This window comes from Vicugna pacos, chromosome 17 (genome assembly GCF_048564905.1).
Source record: "Vicugna pacos chromosome 17, VicPac4, whole genome shotgun sequence".
Classification (NCBI taxonomy): Eukaryota; Metazoa; Chordata; class Mammalia; order Artiodactyla; family Camelidae; genus Vicugna; species Vicugna pacos.
Window position 1 is genome coordinate 20333753 of NC_133003.1, and position 25093 is coordinate 20358845.

Sequence of the window (25093 nt, forward strand, 5' to 3'; positions counted from 1 at the left end):
GGGGCGGGGATGGGGAAGGGTATCAGGATGCCCACATGCAGGATCTGAAATCAGTAATCCCAACACTCCGACCTGCACCCAATCTTGGTTGGCTTCTAGTGACTGTGGGCAGTGTCTAAGTCGGCCTAACTGAAGAAACCAAAAGACTGCCTCTCTAGCTCTGGCAATAAACTCTCAGTCCTCTTCTGTATTAGGCAGTTCTAAAAGGCGATTCCTTAGAGAGAGCATTTTTATCGCAAGTGGCACAGGAAAGGACGCCTGTGTAACACACAGCACCTTCAGCTGCTCTTGGCCAAATGGGCGTTCTGGACACACCCCACACCATTCTCTGTGTGCAGGCCAGATTGAGAGAAATCCTTGGGAAAAATCTTTACATAGGGCTGATCCCTCAAAAAACACATTCTTGCACAAACAGTAACTCACTAAAAAAGTCCACTGGGGGTCAGCCCTCCACATAAAAACACCAAAAACCCTAGGCCCCTGACATAAAACAAGTTTCACTGTGGAAGCAGTATTAGGTGGAAGTCTCTGCTCCTGGCCCCACAGCTGTTCCCAGGAGCGTGCGAACAGAGGCCCCTCCTCTTCCTGCCTGTCCAGCAGCTGTCTCCTCCTCTGAGTAACCAGGGAACCACCTTTCTCCACAGGATTTGGCCCAGACAGACCGTCAGCTAAGGTGCCCCTCCCGACCCCCACCAGGCTGGCTGAACCTCTCTCCCTGGACTCTGATTTCTGAGCGGAAAGAAGCAGGAACTGGATATGGTAGTGCTTATTCATCCCCAAGAGGTTCCTGCGCCCAAGTTCACGGCTGCTCGGGCTCCAGTCCTTTCTGAAGTTGAGCCTGTGACCCATCCCCATAGCCTTCCAATAAATTCTCTTTTCACTTGTGTAAGACAAAGTTAATTTCTTTTGCTTCCAAGCAAGAACCTCAAACCAATAAAATCAGAAGAGAAGACTCTAGCAGAAGGCCCAGTGATCTAGAATTCCCTTCCTTACTGAGCCCTCTGATGGACATTCCAGTTTAAATCCACTTATCCTGTTCTATCTTGCTGTTTCCTTTGGTCTGTGCTACAGGGAACCTGCCCAGACATGTGTCTTGGCTTGATTAGGCTCAACGATGAAAACCCAGTCCAAAGAGATGACTCTTCAGAAGTGTGAGACCAGAAATGAAAAGCAATAGGCGTCACACTACAGCCAATTCACAAGGAGGAATGACTAACACTCCTTCCACCTTCCTAGGAGCACAAGCCTTAAGCACATATGCAATTTCCCAGTCCAAGAAACTTCTAAGGAAATACTACAAAGGACCCTCTGTGGGTCAATTCAAAAGGCAACAGACAAAGGAATCAGCAGGTGACAGCTGCTGTCCCAAGGAGCAGAGGTGTTGACAACAGCTCAACCATTCACAAGGCTCACCTGGTCATGACAGGTCAAAAAGATGTCAAGTAGTGGACCTGCAGCAGGGGACCAGCAACCGTGCTCACCACCCAGAAGAAACAAGGACTCTGGGGAAGCAACCTGTTCCCCCAACCCTCCATCCTGCCCCCAGTGAGAAAACAAACACTAATGGGATACATGCCTGTGGAGAGACACTACCAAGAGGATCCCTTAACACTGATGCCATAAACGACTTGTAGCTTTTCCAACCTCAGTCCTCTGCCAAGCCCCACATTTCTTCCCTTTAGCGTCCCCCAAACCAAGCCTTCCAGGAAATTCTGATCCTACTAAACCCAATCTCGTTCTTAGGCTTCTTCCGAACACAAATCAGCAACACAGGAAGCGGTGTGTGTGCTGGGGGCGTGGCGGTGGGGGGGCAGGTTCCCACATCTGCAGTCCAGCTTTTTTTTAACTTTTTTTTATTGAGTTATAGTCATTTTACAATGTTGTGTCAAATTCCAGTGTAGAGCACAATTTTTCAGTTATACATGAACATACATACATTCATTGTCACATTCTCTTTCACTGTGAGCCACCACAAGATCCTGTATATATTTTCCTGCGCTACATAGTACAATCTTTGCAATCCAGCTTTTATACATGAAACTACTAACATGAGAAAAAAAAAACTAGCTCACTTCCATTTTGCAGCAAATACAAATCTTTCTGACATGACCTTAGCCAATTTCAGTTTCCACTGATCTTTATTAGTTATACTAATTGTTAATTTTCACTGCACCTGGAAAATAAAGTTAAAAACAAATCCAAATTCCAGTTCATTACAGAGCTCACCTACCTGAACTCAGCAAGAGAATTATTCATCCTTATGCTGCTGAACACATTTTAAGGCAAAGCTGTTCCAAAGCAAAATTTACCCAATTTGAACTGAAAACCTGTTTTTCTTACATTGCCCCACACTTATAAATTTATTCAGATCAAAATCTACAACTCTGAATTCAGCTTCCTGAATTTAAAGAAACACAACATATGGAAAGGATGGAGGCCCTGAGGGCCTGAGTGGACCACTTTACATAAAAGTGTAAACAGTCCTATCAAATGCCTTTGCAGGAATCCCTACCACAAGCAAAAACAAAGGAGTTTGTTATTAGATACCCAAATTACAGAGCTCTACAGAAAAAACTATTAGAACAAGGACGGAAGAACAGTTCTGAGGACGTCTACAGAGAGGACAAGCCCAGTTCAAGTCAGACCCACTGGCTCAGAAGATAAGGGGCACTAAGGGACAGAATGAGACCATGAGGGCAGACTGGGGAGGCAGGTTCATTCCACTGTCATGAGCTTGCCTGAGGTGCCCAGAATCCTCAACCTGCCCCAAATGAGATAATAAATGTGGAAATTTTAGAAAAATCCATACACAATACATATATAAACATACGACATGATTTTTTAAAATGATGTTCTATTTATTTTGCACCTGTATTCACCAAACTCTCAGCATTTAAAATTCCCTTCAACCGACTCACACAAATTAAGAATCAACCAAGAAAAATAAATGTACCAAAGTCCCAAGGGAGATGGAGACAGTAGGAAAAGAGATGTGAAAACTATATAGACAGCAAGCAGGCTCTGTGCCAAAGCTTTCCAGGATTATTTGTTGATAATCATTACCATCTCCCTCAAGCTTTAGCCACACTGGACCTACCATCATTGTTCTTCCTATCACAAATGTTTACTGACTATCCCATTTCTCTGAAATAAATGCCTAGAAGTATACTACCCAACTGTTGGGTAGTATAGTATGTTTAAGTTTCCTAAGAAACTCCCAAAACATTTTCCAGAGTGCCCTTACTATTTTACATCCCACTAGCAGCATCAGAGATTTCGTTTCTTTGCATCCTCACCAAGCTCTTGGTATTGTCACTATTTTTTATTTTAGCCGTATTAATAAGTATGTAGCTATCTAACTGGATCTTAATTTGCACTTCCCTAATGGCTAGTGACACTGAACGTGAGCATGTGTGCGTATTCCTTAAGATGTTATATACATGAGGTCATGTCATTTGCAAGCAGAGATAGTTTAACTTTTTTTCCAATCTGTGTTTCTTTTATTTGTTTCTTATAAACTGTCCTGGCTAGAACTTCTAGTACAATGTTGAACTGCAGTGGCGAGAATGGACTCCTCATCCTATTCCTGATCTTTGGAAGAGGGCATTCAGTCTTTCACCTGAAGTATGATATTACATGGGAATTTTTCATAGAAGCTCTTTATCAAGTTGAGGAAGTCCCCTTCTATTCCTAATTTGTTTAATGTTCTTTTTTTCTTAATCATCAAAGGGTATTGTGCTTTGTGCCTTTTGAACTTATCCTACTAGTAAGGATATTACACAACTGATTTTTCCTGTGTTGAATCAATTTTGCATTCCTGGGTATAATCTCTTTGAATGTTGCTAGACTTGGTTTGCTAATGTTGAGAACTTCTGTCTATATTCATAAGGGATACTGGTCTGTAGCTTTTTTTTTTTTACAACGTCTTTGTCTGGCTTTGGCATTAGATTAATGCTGATCTCAAAGAATAACTTGAAAAGTGCTCCTTCTTACTTTTTTTGGAATAGTTCATGATAAATATTCTTTAAACATTTGGTAGAATTTCCTAGTGAAACCATCTGATCTGGGGCTTTTTTAGCGTGTGGGAAGTTTTTAAACTGAACTCAATCTCTTTACTTGTTACGTCTATCAAATTTTATATTTCTTCTTAAGTTTTGTTAGTTTGTGTTTCTAGGAGTTTGTCCATTTCACCTACGCTACCTACTTTATTGGCATGATATTTACTGCTCATGGTATTATAATCACTTTTACTTCTAAAAGGCTGGTGGGAATGTCTCCACTTTCATTAATGAGTCTAGTTATTTCAGTCTCCTTTTTTTCTTGGTCATTTCTAGCTAAAGGTTTGCAAATTTTGTTGATCTTTTAAAAGAAGAAACTATAACTTTTTTATTTACTCTATTATTTTCCTAGTCTCTATTCATTTATTTTCTTCCTTCTGTTTGCCTGAAGTTTATTTTGCTCTTCTTTTTCTAGCTTCTTAAAGTAGTTAATGTTATTGATTTGAGAGCTTTCTTCTTTGTGAATACAGGCATGTACAAGTATAAGTTTCCCTCTAAACACTACTTTAGCTGCATCCCATAGTTTCTGTATATTATGATTTTTGTCTTCATTCACCTCGAAGTATTTTCTAACTTCTCCTGTGCTTCCTTCTTTGATCCACTGGGTACCTTATATATTCTAGGTATGAGTCTCTGCCAGATATGTTGTTTATGAATATTTTCTTCCAGTCTATAACTTGTCTCTTTTTTTATTCTTTTCACAGACTCTCTGACAGAGCCAGTTTCTAATCTTGATGAAATCTAATTCACCTCTTTTTCCCTTTATGGATCACGCTTTAGGAGTCATGTATAAGATTTCTTCACTAAGCCCAATTTCTGAATTTTTTCTCTGATGTTTTCTCCTAAAGTTTCTTTATAGTTTTACATTTAAACCTGTGATACATTTGAGTAACTTTGTATAAGACATGAGGCTAGATCTAGGTATTTTGTGTTTTGTTTTTCCCTATAGATATCCAACTGTTCCAGCACCAACTGCTGAAAAGATTACCTTTCCTTCACTGAATTGCTTTGACACCTGCCTTAGTCCTTTGGGCTGCTATAACAAAAAAAAGCATACACTGAGTGGCTTAAACAACACACATTTATTTCTCACAGTTCTAAATGCTGGGAGGTCCAAGATCAAGGCACTGATAGACTGATACGGTTTCTGGTGAGGGCCCACTTCCAGGTTTATAGATGGCCACCTCACTGTGTCCTCACATGGCAGAAAAGACAGTGAGAGTTCTCTGGGGTTTCTTTTATAAGGGCAGTAATCTCATTCATGAGGACTCCATCCTTACAACTTAATTACTTCCCAAAGGCCCCAGCTTCCTAATATCATAACACTGGGGGTGGAGGGGTTGGTATTTTAACACATGAATCTAGAGTCGGGGACACAAACATTCAGTCAAAAAGCAGTTGGCTGTACTTGTGTGAGTCTATTTCTGGGTCTTCTATTCCAGAATACTTCTCTTCTGTTCCAGTGATAGATGTGGCTATCCCTCCACCAATACCAGTCTTGATTACTGTAGCTACAAACTAAATCTTGAAATGGGTAATGTGATTCCTTCCATCTTATTCTTCTTCAAAACTATTTTACCTATTTCTAGTTTCTTTGCCTTTCCATATACAAATCAGAGTAATCTTGTCCATATGTATAAAAATCCTGCTAAAATTTTCACAGGAATGCATTATATTCGTATATCAATTTAAGATATGTTTCATCTATGTTTCATCTTCCAATCTGTGAACATGATTTCTCTCTCCACTGAGATCTTTGATTTCTTTAATCAACACTGTATAGTTTCCAGCATACAAGTCCTGAACATATTTTGTTAGATTTACATCTAACGTTTTTTTCTGAGCCACATTGTTTTCAGTTTCCCTGTGTTAACTGTTAGTGGAAAGAAATATAACTGATTTTTATATGCTGACCTTGTATCTTGCAACGGTGCTGAACTCACTAATTAGTTTTGCAGTCTTTCTTGTAAATTCCTCGTGATTTTCTAAGTAGATTATCATGTCCATCTGCAAATAGGAACAATATTTATTTCTTCCTTTTTATAATTTCTTCAAACATTTTTTCTGTACCACTCCATCTCCTCTCCTTTTAGGACTTTGATAACATGAAAGATAAGCCTTTTGTTATTGTTCCATTAGTCTCTGAAGTTCTCTTCATTTTTCTTCAGTTTATTTTAAATCCCTGTTGGTCAGGCCAGATAATTTTTATTCTTCCACCTTCAAGTTAACTGACTTCTGTTATCTCCATTTTGTCACTGAGTCTAGTCCATGAATTTTAAATTTAGATTCAGTTATAAAATATCCAATTTTAAATTTAAATGCCTAGCTTTCCATTTGTTTCAAGAATGTTCACCTTCACTTCTTAGAACAAGGTTTTAATTAATATTTTAACTATATTTTTCCTCTAAATTCTTTGATAATTCCAGCATCAATGTCACATCATGGTTGCCATCTGTTAACTGTCTTTTCCTCTGATACGGTGAGATTTTCCTGATTCTTTATATAGGGAGTCACGCTGAATGTTTGGATACCATGCTATGTTATTCTGGATCTTGTGTAACTTCAATGGAAAATGTTGACTTTTTTTTTTAACAGCAATCAACCTGATTAGGTCCAATCCACAAGTTCCAATCCACTTTCTATGGGCTGTGGTTCCAATATCAGTTCAATTTCCAAAGCCCTTGCAGCACCATTTTGATCTGTTTCATGTATACCGTGCAGTGGCCAGCATAGGACTTGGGCAGTAGTCTAGCCTATGGGATGCTGTTCAGGGTCACTGCAATCTTCCTGATATGTGCCAGCTCCCAGGGAACCTGTTCCCAGTCTTTTAGCTAGGAAGCAAGGGCTTTTGTTTCCCTGCTCTGCTGAGCACCTACCACAACTGTGATTGACTCCCAGGTAAAGTGGTAAGGATTAAGAACAAAATCAGCAAATCTCTCCATGCTATTGGGACCATAATCCCTATAAACTAAAGGATTCCTGTCCCACCTGGCTGCTTTCACCACTATAGAATTTCATGGGGCAAGAGAAGGAGAAAATGGTGGGGAGGAGCAAACAAAACAGAAGAGAGTCTCTTCCTCCATCCCTACCCCCTACTCCCTTAAGAATCCTCCAAATAAAATCAGAAATGAAAGAGGAGACAATATCATAGAAATACAAAGGATCATAAGAGACTACTATGAAAGACTAGACACCAACAAATTTGACAACTTAGAAGAAATGAACAGATTCCTAGAAACATATGACCAACTGAGACTAAATCATGAAGAAAAATCTGAACAGACCGATTACTAGTAAGGAGATTGAATCAGTAATCAAAAATTACCCCCATCCCTACCAAAAAAAGCCAAAAAACAAAAAAACTTCCCAACAAATAAAAGTCCAGAACTAGATGGCTTTACTGCTGAATTCTACCAAACATTTAAAGAATTAATACCAATTCTTTCCCAAACTCTTCCAAAAAGCTGAAAAGAACACTTCAAAATTCATTTTATGAGACCAGCATTACCCTGATACCAAAGCCAGACAAGGACACTACAAGAAAAGAAAACTACAGGCCAACGTCCCTGATGAAAACAGATGTGAAAATCCTCGACAAAATCTTAGTAAATTGAATTCAACAGTACATTAAAGAGATCACACACTATGGTCAAGCTGGATTTACTCCTGGGATACAAGGATGGTTCAACACACATAAATCAGTAAATGTGACATGCCATATTAACAGAAAGAAGGATAAAAATCATATGAGCATCTCAACAAATACAGAAAAGTATTTGACAAAGTTCAACATTCTTTCATGATAAAAACTCTCAACAAATTGGTATTGAGGCGCAGGGTATAGCTCAGTGGTAGAGTGAATACCTAGCATGCATGAGGTCCTGGGTTCAATGCCCAGTACCTCCATAATAGATAGATAAATAAACCTAATTGGGCATAGAAGGAAGTAACTCAACATAGTAAAGACCATATATGACAAGCCCACAGCCAACATCACAATCAATGGTGAAAAGCTCAAAGCTTTTCCCCTAAGAACAGGAAGACAAGGGTGCCCACTCTTGCCACTTCTATGCAACATAGGACTAGAAATCCTAGCCAGAGAAATTAGGCAAGAAAAAAAATTAATATTCAAATTGGAAAGGAAGAAATAAAATTATCTCTGTTTGCAGATGACATAATCTGATGTCCTAAACTCCAGCAAAGAACTGTTCAAACTAATAAAGAAATTCAGGAAAGTTGTAGGATATAAAATCAATACACAAAAGTCAGTTGCATTTCTATATACTAACAACAAACTATCAGAAAAAGAAATTAAGGAACCAAACCTATTTACAATAGTATCAAAAAGAATAAAATACTTAGGTATAAATTTAACCAAGGAAGTGAAAGACCTGTACACTGAAAACTGTAAGACACTAATGAAAGAAATTGAGAAAGACATAAATTTAAAAATATCTTAAGTTCATGGATTGGAAGAATAAATATTGTTAAAATATCCATACTACTCAAAGCAATCTACAGATTCAATGAACCCCTATCAAAATTCCACTGGCATTTTTCACAGAAACAGAAAAAAATAATTATAAAATTTGTATGGAACCACAAAAGACCCCCAAAAGCCAAAGCAATTTTAGAAAGAACAAAGCTAGAGGCATCATACTTCCCAATTTTAAGTTACATTAAGAAAGCTACAGGAATCAAAATAGTATGGTTCTGGCATAAAAACAGACACACAGACCAATGCAACACAAAAGCAAGCCAGATATAAACCTACACATATAGGGTTAACTAATCTTTGACAAGGCATCAAAAATACACAATGGCCAGAAAGAGAAAGAAAAATACCATATGGTATCACTGATATGTGGAATCTAAAAAAAAGAAAAAAAGAGGACACTAATGAGCTCATCTACAAAACAGAAAGAGACTTGCAGACATAGTAAACAATCTTCTGGTTACTGGGGGAAAGTGTGTGGGAAGGGATAGATTTGGGAGTCTGAGATTTGCAAATATTAGCCACTACACATATAAACAGATAAAAACAAATTTCTGTATAGCACAGGGAACTATATTCAATATCTTGTAATAATCTTTAATGAAAAAAGAATATGAAAACAAATATATATATGTATATGTACGACTGGGACACTGTGCTGTACACTGGAAACTGACACATTGTAACTGACTGTATTTCAATTTAAAAATACATATATATACACACACACAATGAAGAACAGTATCTTCAATAAATGGTGTTGGGAAAATAGGCTATCCACCTGCCAAAGAATAAAACTGGATCCCTATCTTGCACCATTCATAAAAGTTACCTTACAATGGATTGAAGACTTAAATGTAAAATCTAAAACCATAAAAATACTAGAAGAAAACAGAGAAAAAGCTCCTGCCAAGGCAATGGTATTTGTACATGACACCAAAAGAACAGGGAAAAAAGCAAACAAATGAACTTATATATAAAACAGAAACGGACTCACAGACATAGAAAACAAATTATGGTTACCATAGGAAAAGAGGGTGGGAAGGGATAAATTGGGAGTTCGAGATTTGCAGATACTGACTGGTATATATAAAATAAATTAACAAGTTTACACTGTATAGCACAGGGAACTATAGTCGATATCTTGTAGTAGCTCATGGTGAAAAAGAACATGAAAATGAATATATATATTCATGTATGACTGAAGTAATGTGCTGTACACCAGAAATTGACACAACATTGTAAACTGATTATACTTCAAGAAAAAAAAAAGCAAACAAAAAGAAAAACAAAACTACATTGCATTAAAAGGTCCTGCAAAGCAAAGGAAATAATCAATAAAATGAAAAGACAATCTACAGAATGGGAGAAAAAACTTGCAAACCATATACTTGATAAGGGATTAATATCCAAACATAAATCTCTCAATAGCAAAACAAAACAAAAACCAAATAAATAACTTGATTTAAAAAATGTGCAAAGGACCAGAATAGAAATTTTTCAAAAAAAGACATACAAATGACCAACAGGTACATGAAAAGATGCTCAACACCACTAATCATCAGGAAAACGCAAATCAAAACCACAATGAGATATCACCCCACACTTGTTAGGATGGCTTTCACTAAAAAAAAAAAAAAAAGACAACAGGTAACATATACTGGCAAGGATGTGGAGAAAAGGGAATCCTTACACACTGTTGGTGGGAATGTAAATTGGTTATAGCCATTATGGAAAACAGTATGGAGGTTCCTCAAAAAAATTAAGAGTCAAACTACCATATGATTCCTCAATTCCACTTCTGGGTATACATTCAAAGAAAATGAAATCTTTAAGAGATATTTGCATGTCTATGTTCACTGCAGAATTATTCACAATAGCCAAGCTATGGAAACAATCTAACTGTCCATCAATAGATAAATGGCTAAAGAAGATGTGGGGTGTATGTGTGTGTGTACAATAGAATATTATTTGGTCATGAGAAAGAAGGAAATCCAGCCATTTGCAACAACTCAGAAGACCCTAGAGACCATGATGGTAAGTGAAATTAGACAGAAATAGAAGACAAATATTGTATGATCTCCCTTATATGTGGAATCTTAAGAATAAAAAAAGTGTCCAACTCATAGAAACAGAGAATAGAATGGTGGTTACCAGGGCCTGGGGGAGATGGAGAGAGGCTGGTCAAAGGGTAGAAGCCTTCATTTATTAGATGAATAAGCTCTGGGGATCTAACGTACAGCACAGTGACTGTAGTTAATAATACTGATGTACTTGAAATTTGCTGAGAGAGTAGACTATAAGTATTCTCACTACCAAAAAAAGGAAAAGAAAAGTCAGCTGATGGATGTGTTAATTAACCTGACAGTGGTAATCATTTCACAAAATATACATGTGTCAAATCATCATGTACACTTTAAATATGTACAATTTTATTTGTTAATTATACTTCAAGAAAGCTGAAAAATTAAATAAAATAATTTTAATAAAATAAGAATAGATAGATGCTTGGTAAATATTTACCTATAGATTTACATTAAAAAATATATAGTAAGATACAGACTTCAACTACATATTTATGCTGGGAAACAAGCAGCTGGAAAGCAAGCCTCACCTAAATTTCCATGAGCTTAAAATATTATATTCATACTTACTTGCTTAAAATGCACATGCTTGCTTTGTTTTAATGTTTTACGCAGTACATGACCTATAGCACGTATTATGCTAAAGAAAATTTGTAAGGAGAAATCCTGAGACTGACCATAAGGGCATGAAGGAGGGCAGATATTTCCTTAGGGTAAAACAATGGTCCTGGAAAGCCAGAACTTTGTTCTGGCGTGAAAGCACGCTGTTTAACCTGAGGGAAGTATTTGCTATCTCGAGATGTCCCAGAGGCAATAACAGGACAGACTTAGAAAATTTTCATACCCCAAGGAGGGTGATTGTTTCTGGAAGGGATAGGCCTGAAATTAATCAGTTAACCAGCAAGCAGAACTTAGTGCTTATTGTATGAAATATCTAAAGCCCCACCTCTTTGATCGAATATTTTTCTGAGATGTATACTCCTAATAAATATGATGTTGACCAGGCTTTTGGCACTCTAGATCCACGAGATCTTGAGTCCCCTGGTTCCATCTTTGCTCTTTACTTTGTCTCTTTGTTTCTTAAGTCTTGTGTTGCCCGTCCTCAGACACGGTCGCAAGCTGCCCTGGATGCAGCATATTTACATCCTTCTCAACCTCAAAGCTAAAATCAAGCCAAATGGGAACATACTAGAATTCCCACAAAGTTAGAGGCCACACAAAGCTATGCTCTTCACCACCACTATTTACTAGTTGTGGAGGTATTACCAATCACAATTAGGCAACAGAGAGAACATAGGCAACACAGATATACAATTGGGCGAAAAAAAGGTCAAATTATCATTATTTGCAGATGATATTACATACAAAAAAAATCCAAGAGAATCGGGTGGGAGGTATAGCTCAGCGGTAGACTGCATGTCTAGCATGCACAAGGTCCTGGGCTCAAACACCAGTACCTCCATTAAATAAATAAATGAACCTAATTACCTCCCTTCCAACAAAATTTAAGTAAATAAATGAGCAAGTAAATAAATAAATAGAAATAAATTTTTTTTAAATCCAAGAGAATCAACTGGAAATCTCTTCCAGCTGATAAAAGAATCAGGTAAGGTAACAGAAATTAATATATAGAAATCAATGCCTTCACATATATCATCAAGTAGGTAAAAGGTGTAACACTTCAGCACTAAAAACAAACAAAAAAGACCTGAGAACAAACTTGACAAGAAATGTCAAGAAATCTCTCAAAAATAAGAGAAGACGCAAAGAGAAAGGAATTCAATTTTCTTAATGGAGAAGACTCATCACCAAAATGTCACTCTTCCTACATGAACCTAAAAATGCCCCAGTGAAAACAAACAGGACTTTTAAAACCAGACAAACTTATTTTAAAGTTCATATAGAAAAACAAAAATAGTCAGGAAAAGTTCTGAAAAATCAGGTAACAAATGAAAATTAACTTTACCAAATATCAAAACATGCTATAAAACTAGGGTAATGAAAGCAATATGGTACCAACCATTAAAACATGGATTAATGTACACAATAGAAAGTCTAGAAATAAACGCAAATACATATGTGATAAAGCATATCATATATAGTAAATGATAAGAGCTATTTAAACAAGTGGGAAAAGATGAATTGTTCAATAAAAGGTGTTACAACAAATAGGTGGCCAATTGGAAAAAATTAAGTTGGATTCACACCTCGCACCAAAATAAATTCCAAATGGATAAAAGACTAAAAGGTAAAAAATGAAACACAAAAAGTACTTTAAGAAACCACAGGATAATTCTTCATACTCTTCTACTAGGGACGATCTTTCTAGGTATCCAGAAATCTTAAAAGGCAAACAAATATGACCCAATTAAAAACCAAAATTTTTTTCATGACAAAACCATCCTAAGTAAAAAGATAAATAGTCTACAAAAATGTAACTGTAATTCATATCACTAACAAAATGCAAAGTTCTTTTATATAAAACAATTTTTACAAAATCGATTAAAAAACACCAAAGCCCAACAGAAAAACAGTCCAAGAATACAAACAGGTTTTTCACAGAAAGGAAAACAGAAATGGTCCTTCAACCTTAAAAAACTACCCCTGATATAACATGAGCATTCATTCTATTATTCTTTTAACTTTCTGTCAGCTGAACTAAGAAGTTTGGGGGGAAAAAATCTACACAGAGAAACGATTTTTTCATCTATCAAACTGGCAAAGATTAAGGTACCATAGTGTTGGCGAGGGTGTGGACAAACAGGCACTGCCCCACACAGCTGCAGAACGTATGTGGACAAAACCTCTACAGACATTTATCTGGTAAGAGCCATCAAACCCACAAAAGCACATTCTCACCAACCCAGCACTCCTGCCTCAGGTAAGTGACCGCACAGATGCACCTGGCCACACATGGACTGGTGCATACAGAATGTTACTCACTGGTGTCTGCATTAGCAAAATCTAAAACCATCTTACATGTCCATCAACAGAGCTCTGGCTAAATAAACTAAGGTACATCCTAACAATGGAATATTATCCAGTTGTAAAATACAATGAGAAAGCTCTTATGTACTAATAATGAGCTATCACAAACAAACAGAAAAAAGCAAGGGATAAAGTGTGCTACTTTCATGTAAAAGAAAAGAGCTCTCTTTGTATTTGTATTATGCACAGAACAGCCCTGAACTGACACTCGAGAACTTGTAACACTGGCTGCCTCTGGGGAAAGGATCTGGTGGCCAAGGGCAAGATGGAAGGGAATTGTTCCTGTGCATACCCTGTTGTACCTTTTAAATTTTGTGCTACGTGAATGCAGTACTGCACAGAAAAGCTAAAATTTAAAATTTATTAATGCTTCCCTGTAGAAGCAGGGAAGCCTTCCACTCTGAGCTTCTGTAACTGTATTTCCACCCTGCCCTGTGTATTTTCTGACTTTCTCAGCCTCCCCTGATCGACTGTGGTCCCTCTTGGGAGAAGGTCACAGCTGAATCACCTGTGTTCCCTAGAACACCCAGCACCTCATTTGGTGTCTAGAGGAAAGTCACTGCAGGTCTATTCACTAAACTAGTCCATTGGTGCAAACAATTCATCTTTGGGGGAAAGAAGATTTTTCTGAAAGTTACTCTGCAAAGTGGACCAATGATCGGCACATGAAATTCTGCTTCTCTAAGCATCAAAATTAGCCAAAGAAGCTGGAAGAATTTTTAGCAGACTTAGCTAAGGATACTGAAAAAGGAAAGGAGTTTCAGTTAATGAATGAAAGCTGATTTTGGAGAATATGAAGCCTGAAAAGAAACATATTCAAGAGGATGATAACTGCCACATTTAGAATAGTTGTTGGGATGCCACAGCAATATCTGGATTGAAGGAAGACCAGATTACATTAATTGGTTGTGATGGTTGTTGGAAGTAACCACGCAGAGGATGTCAACCCTCTTCACAACTGAGCATCAACAAATATGTTAAAGATTTTCTTCCACAATGCCGGCTACCTAATTTTTTATTCCCTCTTGACTTGGCCAGCAATGACCAACAAAGGGACTGAACTGACCACTGATAAGAACATGGGCAGACAATTTGTTTTAGAGCTAGAAACAACCCAGGAGCTCAATGGGGTAGCCCTGCCGTTTCACAAGCTAAGACCTTTGGCCCAGGGGGAGAGAGGCCTGAGCCTAGGTCCTACCTGGCAGCAGCATGGCCAGGACCAGCCTCTGCTCTCAGCCATACGTGGGCACAGCCAGGCCACGCAAAATGGAGGCCCCTTGCCTATTTTCTTGATGGAAATGTGGTCTGCTGGAAGGCACCACAGTTCTTGAGAGCTTACCCCAAAGTGGATGTGTGATGAGTCTCCATTTTATTACTATCTCAGGAGCTTTTAATGTAAGTGTTTCATGGAAGATGGTTCCATTCCAAACACAAAATGTGCAAAAGAGCTGTTTGTGAGAGGAAGAGTACCAAAAGAGCCAAGAGATGAGGTTCACTGGGGCCCTTCTCCTTGGAACACTTTTTGCAATAAATGTTACTGGGAAAACTGGATAGCCACATGCAAAAAAGTTAAGGTGGATCCTTACTTACACCATATACAAAAATTAATTCAGAATTGATTAAAGACCTAAACAAAAAGCTAAAACTATAAAACTCTTAAAAGAAAACATAGGGTACAAGCATCATGATACTGGATTTTGCAAGTATTTCTTGTATATGACATAAAGTACAGGTAACAAAATTTTAAAAAATAGACAAATTAGATTTCATAAAAATTAACCATTTTGTGCATCAAAATATGAACAAAATGAAGACATATGAGAAAATATTTGAAAAACATAATAGGGAATTAATATTCAGAATATAAAAAGAACTCCTACAACTTAGCAACAACAACAAACAATCTGATTCAAAAATGGTCAAAGGACTTGAATAGTCATCTCTCCCAAGAGGATACACAAGTGGCTAATAAAGACATGAAAAGATGCTCAGGATCACTAATCATTAGGGAAATGCAAATCAAAACTACAATGAGTCAGTAGCAACCACTGCAAATTACTCAGAAATATTACTAGAATAGCGCTTGCTCTACATCCAGGATAGTGCTAATGTCACAGCATTTGGCATTTAAAACCAATGAACAACATCAAACCTGACTCCTGTTCATCTGCAAACATATCGGGAGGCAGGATTCAGCAATCTGAAGGGAAGCAGGGAACCAGTAATTTGAGACTGTGTACAATCAACACTAGGTTGTGTCATTCAGAAGATAAACTCGTAACTTCTTCCTTCAGGTGAATTTAAGCAGATCCTTAAGCACATATTGCTGCTACCTTAAATCAATTTATTAGAAATCTTTTCCATAATCCCTTTCATCCATTTTATAAGCTGTACAAACAAAAATTTAAGGCAGTATTTACCACTTAAATATGAGAAGAATTTTTATAGATTTTTAAGACCAACTTGAGTATATGAACTTTAGGAATATTGATAAAATGGTCAACTCTAGAGTTACGATATTTAATTGTTAAATTGTTTATACTATAAAATTTAAAATACACACGTAAAATGAGATTTTAAAATGCTGCTTTTTTCTAGGCTCGTATTCTTCTAGAGTACACTTTTGACATCTGCCTTACTCATTGAAGGTATCTTTCTGAATACATGTATGATGCTGTCAGTGGATACGTTATCTCAGGTCATAAGTACTCACTTGTATACTATTAAGAAAACTATTCTTTAAAATACTTAGGAATAAATCTGACTAAGGAAGTGAAAGACTTATATGTGGAGAACTACAAAACAATGACTAAGGAAATTAAAGATGACTTAAACAAATGGAAAGATAGCCCATGTTCTTGGATGGGAAGAATTAATATTGTTAAAATGGCCATACTACCCAAAGAAATCTACAGATTTAATGCAATCCCTATCAAATTACCCAGGACATTTTTCACAGAACTAGAACAAAAAAATCCTAAAATTTATATGGACTCACAAAAGACCCAGTATTACCAAAGCATTACTGAAGAAAAAGAATGAAGCTGGAAGAATAACCCTCCCAGACTTCAGACAATACTACAGAGCTACAGTGATCAAAACAGCATGGTGAATGTAAATCAATGAAGTTAGAATACTCCCTCACACCACACACAAAAATACACTCAAAATGGCTTAAAGACTTAAACATAAGACAAGACAATATAAATCTCCTAGAAGAAAACACAGGCAAAACATTATCTGACATACACCTCAGCAATGTTCTCTTAGGGCAGTCTACCCAAGCAATAGAAAGAAAAGCAAAAATAAACAAATGGGACCTAATTAAACTTATAAGCTTTTGTACAGCAAAGGAAACCATAAGCAAACAAAAAACAACCTAAGAATGGGAGAAAATATTTGCAAAAGATGAGACAGACAAGGGCTCAATCTACAGTATATATAAACAGCTCATACAGCTTAATAAGAAAAAACAAATAAGCCAATCCAAAAATGGGCAGAAGACCTAAACAAGCAATTCTCCAATGAAGACATGAATGGCCAACAGGCACATGAAAAAATGCTCAATATCGCTAATTATCCAAGAAATGCAAATCAAAACTACCCTGAGGTATCACCTCACACCAGGCAGAATGGCCATCATTCAAAAGTCCACAAACGATAAATGCTGGAGAGGCTGTGAAGAAAAGGGAATCCTCCTACACTATTGGTGGGAATGTAGTCCAGTGCAGCCATTATGGAAAACAGTATGGAGATTCCTCAACAAACTAAAAATAGATTTACCATATGATCCAGCAATCCCACTCCTGGGCATATATCCAGAGGGAACCTTAATTCAAAAAGACACATGCACCCCAATGTTCATAGCAGCACTATTTACAATAGCCAAGACATGGAAACCACCTCAATGTCCACCAACAGATGACTAGATAAAGAAAGAAGTTGTGGTATATTTCTACAATGGAATACTACTTAGGCATAATAAATAATAAAATAATGCCATTTGCAGCAACATGGATGGACCTGGAGAATGTCATTCTAAGTGAAGTAAGTCAGACAAAGGAAAATACCACATGTGGAACCTAAAAAAAAAAAAAAAAGACAAACAAACTTATTTACAAAACAAACAGACTCACAGATATAGAAAACAAACTTACCAGAAGGGGGAAGTGGGTGGGAAGGGATAAACTGGGAGGTCGAGATTTTCAGATACTAATATATATAAAATAGATAAACAACAAGTTTATACTGTATAGCACAGGGAACCATATTCAATATCTTGTAGTAACCTATGATGAAGAAGAATATGAGAACGAATGCATGTTCCTATATGACTGAAGTATTGTGCTATATACACCAGAAATTGATACAACATTGTAAACTATCCTTCAATAAGAATATATTTTAAAAAAGAAAGTTACTAAAATCTGTTCTTAGTGAATAGTTGAGATCTATACAACGTAATCACTTACTGTGTTGCTTTTTAAGTGATCTTTAAGAGGTCTGTTTACAACCCCCCCCCAAAATACAATGAGATATCACCTCATATCCATTAGTATTGCTACTATCAAAACAACAGAAAATAACAAGTGTTGACAAGGATGTGAAGAAAGTGGAACCCTTGTGCATTGCTGGTAAGGGGGTAAAATGGTATAGCCTCTGTGGAAAATAGTATGGTGGTTCTCAAAAAATGAATCTAACAGAATTACCATACAACCTAGCAATTTCACTTCTATATAAGCCCAAAAGAACTGAAAACAAGGACTTGAACAAATATTTGTACATCTATGTTCATAGCAGCATTGTGTACAATAGCCAAAAGGTGGTAACAATCTGAATGTCCATCAACAGATGAATGGATAAACAAAATGTGGTATACACATACTCCGGAAAATTATTCAGCCTTAAAAAGGAAAGAAATTCTGATACATGCTACAACATGGGTGAACCATGAGGACATTATGCTAAATGAAATAAGCCATTCACAGAAGGACTAATACTGTATGGTTCCACTTCTATGATATACTTAGAGATAGAAAGTAGAATGGTTGTTGCCAGGGATTGGGAGAGGAGAGAATGAGGAGTGATTGTTTAATGGGGATAGTTTCAGTTTTGAGAGGTAAAGAGAGATACGGAGAGAATGGTGGTGATGTTGCAAAAAATTATGAACGTATTTACTTTCACTGAACTGTATACTTAAAAATGGTTAAGATGATAAATTTTGTTATGTGTATTTACCACAATAAAAAGAATGGAACAACAACAAAAAAGAATGAGTACACAGGAGGGGGCAGGGGAAAGTAAGGCTCAGAGGAATTTAAGTGTACAAAAAATGAAAGGAACTAGGATGGGAACAAAGATTTGGCTACAAGAATATAACCACAGTAATGCTTAGAATAGGGATGAAATGTGTTTCTTATTTTAAGGTAAAATTTAAGAGAAAGAGTAAAATATCTAGCCATTAAAAACAATGTTATAAGCCTAAAGTAAGGTTAATGCAGAAAACATAAGCCAGAGGGCTCTGAATACAAATGAGACTCTGAGCTTCCCTAGGGGCCAAGGCAAAGGGAATCATTATTGACACAGTTTACACTACAGTTTAAACAAAACTGAGCCAATAGTTCAGAAGAAGCACGACCATTCCAAGCACTGGATCTGAAGGAAATTTCTAACTGGCTTCACAGATTTTCTTGAGGACTTCATATATAGATCTTAATGCAAGCTGAAGGAGACATGCAAAGCGAGCTTAGTAAAAAACAACTGGAATAAGGCCAGAAGTATGCTGCTTCCTAATGATCCACTTTCATTCAAAGATAAAACACTGCCTGAACAGGAGCACTGAGGCATGCTCCAGCACAATCCCATGGATGCTGTTTACTACACTTTAGCTCAGGATAGCTTTTGGGAGGTGAAGCACTCAAGATTATCCTCCCTGACAAGAATATGAGATGCAACATTCTCCACTGCCTGCTAAAGGCAGGCAGGTCTTGATGTTTCTAACAGTCACTGTCACTGGGGTGACAAGTGAAAATGAACCCAACCAGGGCTCAGGCCCAAAAGAAGGAAACTAATCACTCCATGGAGATGAGGTGGCATAAATATGGCCTGGTAGAGGGAAGGAGTGTTGGGTAGGCCAGCGTAGGGCAGATCAGGAGAGTTGGGAGGTACTGAAGATTGCTGAAGAGGAGAAAGACCATGACTGAAGACCTTCTGAGTGACAGTGTAGTCTTCTGAAAGGTGCAACCCAAGCTCACAGCCAAATGCAGCAAGCTGGGTTGGACAAGGCTGCTTAAGGAGAAAGTCAATGGAAAACTTAAAAATAAATGAGATTTTATGTTTAAAAAAAATGGAATAGTTTTACACATGAAAAGATGTTCACACAATAATAGAAAATGGCTACAACTGTATGATCCCATTATACAGTGAGAGAAGAGAGAACAGAAGAATGAGCAAGAAAAGAACCCGAGCAAGTGGTTACCACTGGGATTACAGACAATCTAAACTTCATGTGTGCATGTGCACGTGCATGTTAACTTTTATTCAATATGGATGAATTGAATTTTTTTAAATGTCTAAACCCTCAAGAAACTTGGAAGCAGCAAGAAAAACAGAAATAGCACTATAATTGATAGTACAATCTTAAGTATGACATCATCTAAAAATAAGGAGAAAATTGACTAAAAAACAAAAGCCAGTTACGTACAGATTTTCCCCGATTTACAATGGGGTTACATGCTGATAAACCCATCCTAGGTTGAAAATATCATAAATTGAAAATGCATTTAATACACCCAACCAGCTGAACATCATAGGTTGGCCTAGCCTACCTAGATATGCTCAGAGCACTTACAGCTGGGCAAAATCATCTAACACAAAGTCTATTTTATAACAAAATATTGACTATCTCATGTAATTTAATGAATACTGTACTGAAAGTGAAAAACAAAATGGTTGTCTGGGTTCAGAATGGCTGTCAGTCAATCAGTTGTTTACTCTCATGACTGTGTTTACTCTCTTGGCTGGGAGCTGCGGCTCGATGCCGCTGTCCAGCATCTCAAGAAAAAGTATGTACCGCTCATCACTAGCCCAGAAAAAAAGACCAAAAATTCAAAATTTGGAGTATGGTTTCTATGAAATGCATGATCACTTTGGCACCACTGTGTAGTCGAAAAAATGTTAAGTCACATAATCGTTTAGTCGGGGACAATGATACTTGTAAGACTGACTAACACTGATGAGATTCAGGGTGAAACCTGTAAGCACTGACATCCTGCTCTGGTTTTAGAGCCTTGGCTCTCAAAGTGCGATTCCCTAGGCCGAGGGTAGCAGTACCTGGCAACTTGTTTGAAATTCAAATTCCAGGAACTACCTCTGACCTACAGCTTCTGGCGGTTGGATTAAAACAATCCCTCCAGGTATTCTCATCCACACTGAGGTTTGAGAACCACTGTTACGAAGTAATGATGTTTCATCTAGATAAAAACAGTTTATACAGTTAAGAATATATATTTTTTTGCTCAAAACCCATTTTGTTACTTTAACCTAAACTCCTTGGAACAAACACTAATCTATTCAATTGTGAAATGATAAGCTGGAAGATGATAAAGATATTTTTTAAATTACGTAGAATTCTAGAACTGCTCATTTTAAAAGAATGTACTAACTACTGCAGTGGAATGAGCTGAAGAATCCAGTCTGTAAAAAAGTGATGAGGAATCAGTGTATTTGGAATTTCAGTGTTTAAATGATTTGAAAATACTTTAAGCTTAGGGAATAGAACAGCTACAACTATTACAACTGCCATAACTGCGTAAACTGAATAGTCTCTCTGGTTTCAGACTGAAGTGACATGTTTAAAACATAAGAGATTCAACAAAATTTTAACTTCTAAAGGGCCATATTAATCACTGTAGCTTGAAACTTAAGATTGGTACTATATTTGAGACATAAAGACTATTGAAATACCAGATCTCTTTCACACTGGCTGCAATTTTTAAAATAACTTATAATTGGTTATTAATATGAAATACCCTTTCTCTAATGATGTGAAATCACACTGAACTTCACTAGACTCCCAACTCAGGAAGAAACAGCCCAACACCTCACATACTTTCTTTATTCAGAAATTGCTAAACAGCAAATGAACCAGTGGTTTGTTAATGTTTTTGATTATGAACCCCCAACAACAAAAATTCAAGTATATATCCCTAATATATGTATACTTATACATAAATTATATATATGTCCTACTGTGATAATATTTATACATAAATTACATATGTACTACTGTGACATAGTATATATTATAAAATACATAATAAAAATTAAATAAGGCTTTGGGGGTAGGGTATAGCTCAGTGGTCGAGTGTGTGCCTAGCATGCAGAGGTCCTGGGTTCAATCCTCAGTACCTCCATTTAAAATAAACAAATAAACCTAATTATCCCCCAATAAATAAATAAATAAAATTAAATAAGGCTGAAATAAAAACAAAGATTGGTTGTAAGTTTTTTTTTCCTGAGACCCACATCCACCCTTGATGCTTACACACCCTTCTTTGGACTCTACTGCAAAGCTGCATGGCCCAGCAACCTGCATGCATTCTCAGGCAGCACCCCTGACCACTCAGGTGGAAGCAGTCAAATATGGTGGCCCAATTAATGTCTCCTTCCTGCTGAGTTCGACCATCTCTGACTCAAGTCTGTGATACTGGGTTCCTCCCTTCACCCCTAATAACCGCTTCCTTTTTTTCTTCGTTTTTTTTTCTTTTTGGGGGAGGGGAGGATAGAAAAGAGCAGCTCTATTGCTTTGCCAGGCAAAGGGAGTCACAGCAGGCTCATGTCTTTAAGACTGTGAGCCCCTCCTAACACCCTCTTTTGCTACTTCTCACTTGGTAAGCAGTGGAGAAGACTGTGGAGCCAAAAGGTACAATAACAGTATAATAGCATGGACTGTGTTGTCAGACAAACCTGGGTTTGCACCTGGCCTCTGCCTTTAACTCAACAGGTGGCCCAGAGCCAGTCAGGTAACATCTCTAAAACTAATCAGTACAGGGAGTGATAAGAGCGTCCTCTCCCCTGGTTATTAGGATGATTAAGTGAGATAAGCTGTTATTAGAGCACCTAGCACAGAACACAGACAACACAAGTACTCAATAAATATTCTACCCAGAATCCCTACTTCAGGTGGCAAAAGAGGTCACCTGGACTTTGTTTCAGTGGCCAACTCAGGAATAGAGCAAGTTCCAGTGGAAGTAGCCAGCTGGTGGAGGCTGGCAGACTTGGGTTGAAGGCCTGATTGCCAATGACCCAGCTTCTCTATGAGGGGGAATCTTCTCATCTGTTCAATGGGAGTGATGACCCAAAGTATACATGAAGAACCTGTCAGAGCCAGTCACACTAACACTGGTGGCCAGCAAATGGCCACTGACAGTGAGGGTAAGCAAACCGCACATAAACCAAAGTGTCGTTACAGGGCTCTTGGGACACCTTCATGTCATACTAAGAGAATAAGCACCCCTAAAGTCTACCACCAAATGTTAATAAATGCATGTACATCCCTACAGATATGGTTCATTTCCCAATTGGACAGTTTACTTGTTCATATATGACCTCAAGCAGTTCACAATCTTTACACCTCCAACTTCTAGCCATAAACTAGTAGATTTTTTATACCCACCTCCAGAGAGTAAACTAATCTAGATAATGGGGGCGGAGGGGTCCTAAAGCAGTGATTATAAAGCACATAGAACTCCCTCACACCACACACAAAAATAAACTCAAAATGGCTTAAAGACTTAAACATAAGACAAGACAATATAAACTTCTTAGAAAAAAGCATAGGCAAAACATTATCCGACATAAATCTCAGCAATGTTCTCCTAGGGCAGTCTACCCAAGCAACAGAAAGAAAAGCAAAAATAAACAAATGGGACCTAATTAAACTTGTAAGCTTTTGCACAGCAAAGGAAACCATAAGCAAAACAAAAAGACAACCTAAGAATGGGAGAAAATATTTGCAAAAGATGAGACAGACAAGGGCTTAATCTACAGTACAACTCATACAACTTAATAAGAAAAAATAAGCCAATCCAAAAATGGGCAGAAGACCTAAACATGCAATTCTCCAATGAAGACATATGAATGGCCAATAGGCACGTGAAAAAATGCTCAATATCGCTAATTATCCGAGAAATGCAAAACAAAACTACCCTGAGGTATCACCTCACACCAGGCAGAATGGCCATCATTCAAAAGTCCACAAAGTATAAATGCTAGAGAGGCTGTGGAGAAAAGGGAACCCTCCTACATTGTTGGTGGGAACGTAGTTTGGTGCAGCCATTATGGAAAACAGTATGGAGATTCCTCAAAAAGCTAAAAATAGATTTACCATATGATCCAGCAATCCCACTCCTGGGCGTATATCCAGAGGCAACCTTAATTCAAAAAGACACATGCATCCCAATGTTCATAGCAGCACTACTTACAATAGCCAAGACATGGAAACCAGCTCAATGTCCATCAACAGACGACTGGATAAAGAAGTTGTGGTATATTTATACAATGGAATACTACTCAGTCATAAAAAAGAATAAAATAATGCCATTTGCAGCAACATGGATGGACCTGGAGAATGTCATTCTAAGTGAAGTAAGCCAGACAGAAAAAGAAAAATACTACATATCACTCATATGTGGAATCTAAAAAAAAAAGACAAACAAACTTATTTACAAAACAAACAGACTTACAGACATAGAAAACAAACTTATGGTTACGGGGCAGGGGATAAATTGGGAGTTCGAGATTTGCAGATACTAACTAATATATATAAAATAGATAAACAACAAGTTAATACAGTATAGTACAGGGAACCATATTCAATATCTTGTAGCAACCTATGGTGAAAAAGAATATAAGAACGAATGTATATGTTCCTGTATGACTGAAGTATTGTGCTGTACACCAAAAACTGACAGCACTGTAAACTGATTATACTTCAATAAACATATACATAAATAAAAAATAATAAATAAAGCACATGGAGACCCCTGGAGAGGTGCTGTTTTTGCCACAACAGCAAAAGAAAACAGAGAGCTCTCAAACACCAGACTAGTTCATAATAAATGAGATGTAATTCTTTCAACTTCAACAAATGACCTAAAGAATGAATATGGAGATATATGTATACATATTTTGTGGGGTTTTTTTACATCTTGTCCCCAGAGGAATGCTGCCAATGTGTAAAACACCTAAAACCTAAACTTTACCAGCATACATTAAAAAGATACAGGCCGTTAATTAGGCATCACTGAAGAACACCTGAAATATACTCAGCTCTAACTAGACACCCTTGACTCTGACTCCCTTGTATAAGCGTCAGTGTTTGGCACAATACCCTGAGATGGCAGCAAACCAATAAAATCACTGTATACCAAACTCCACAAACGTTTGGTCAGAAACATACTCAAAGC

The 25093-nt window shown here is 37.3% G+C and overlaps 1 protein-coding gene across 1 annotated transcript in view; it reads right to left on the reverse strand.

Annotated features, from left to right (window-relative positions):
* Positions 1–25093, reverse strand: part of SCAP (SREBF chaperone) — a 61575-nt gene that overhangs the window by 35500 nt on the left and 982 nt on the right. The gene's annotated exons all lie outside the window — the stretch shown is intronic.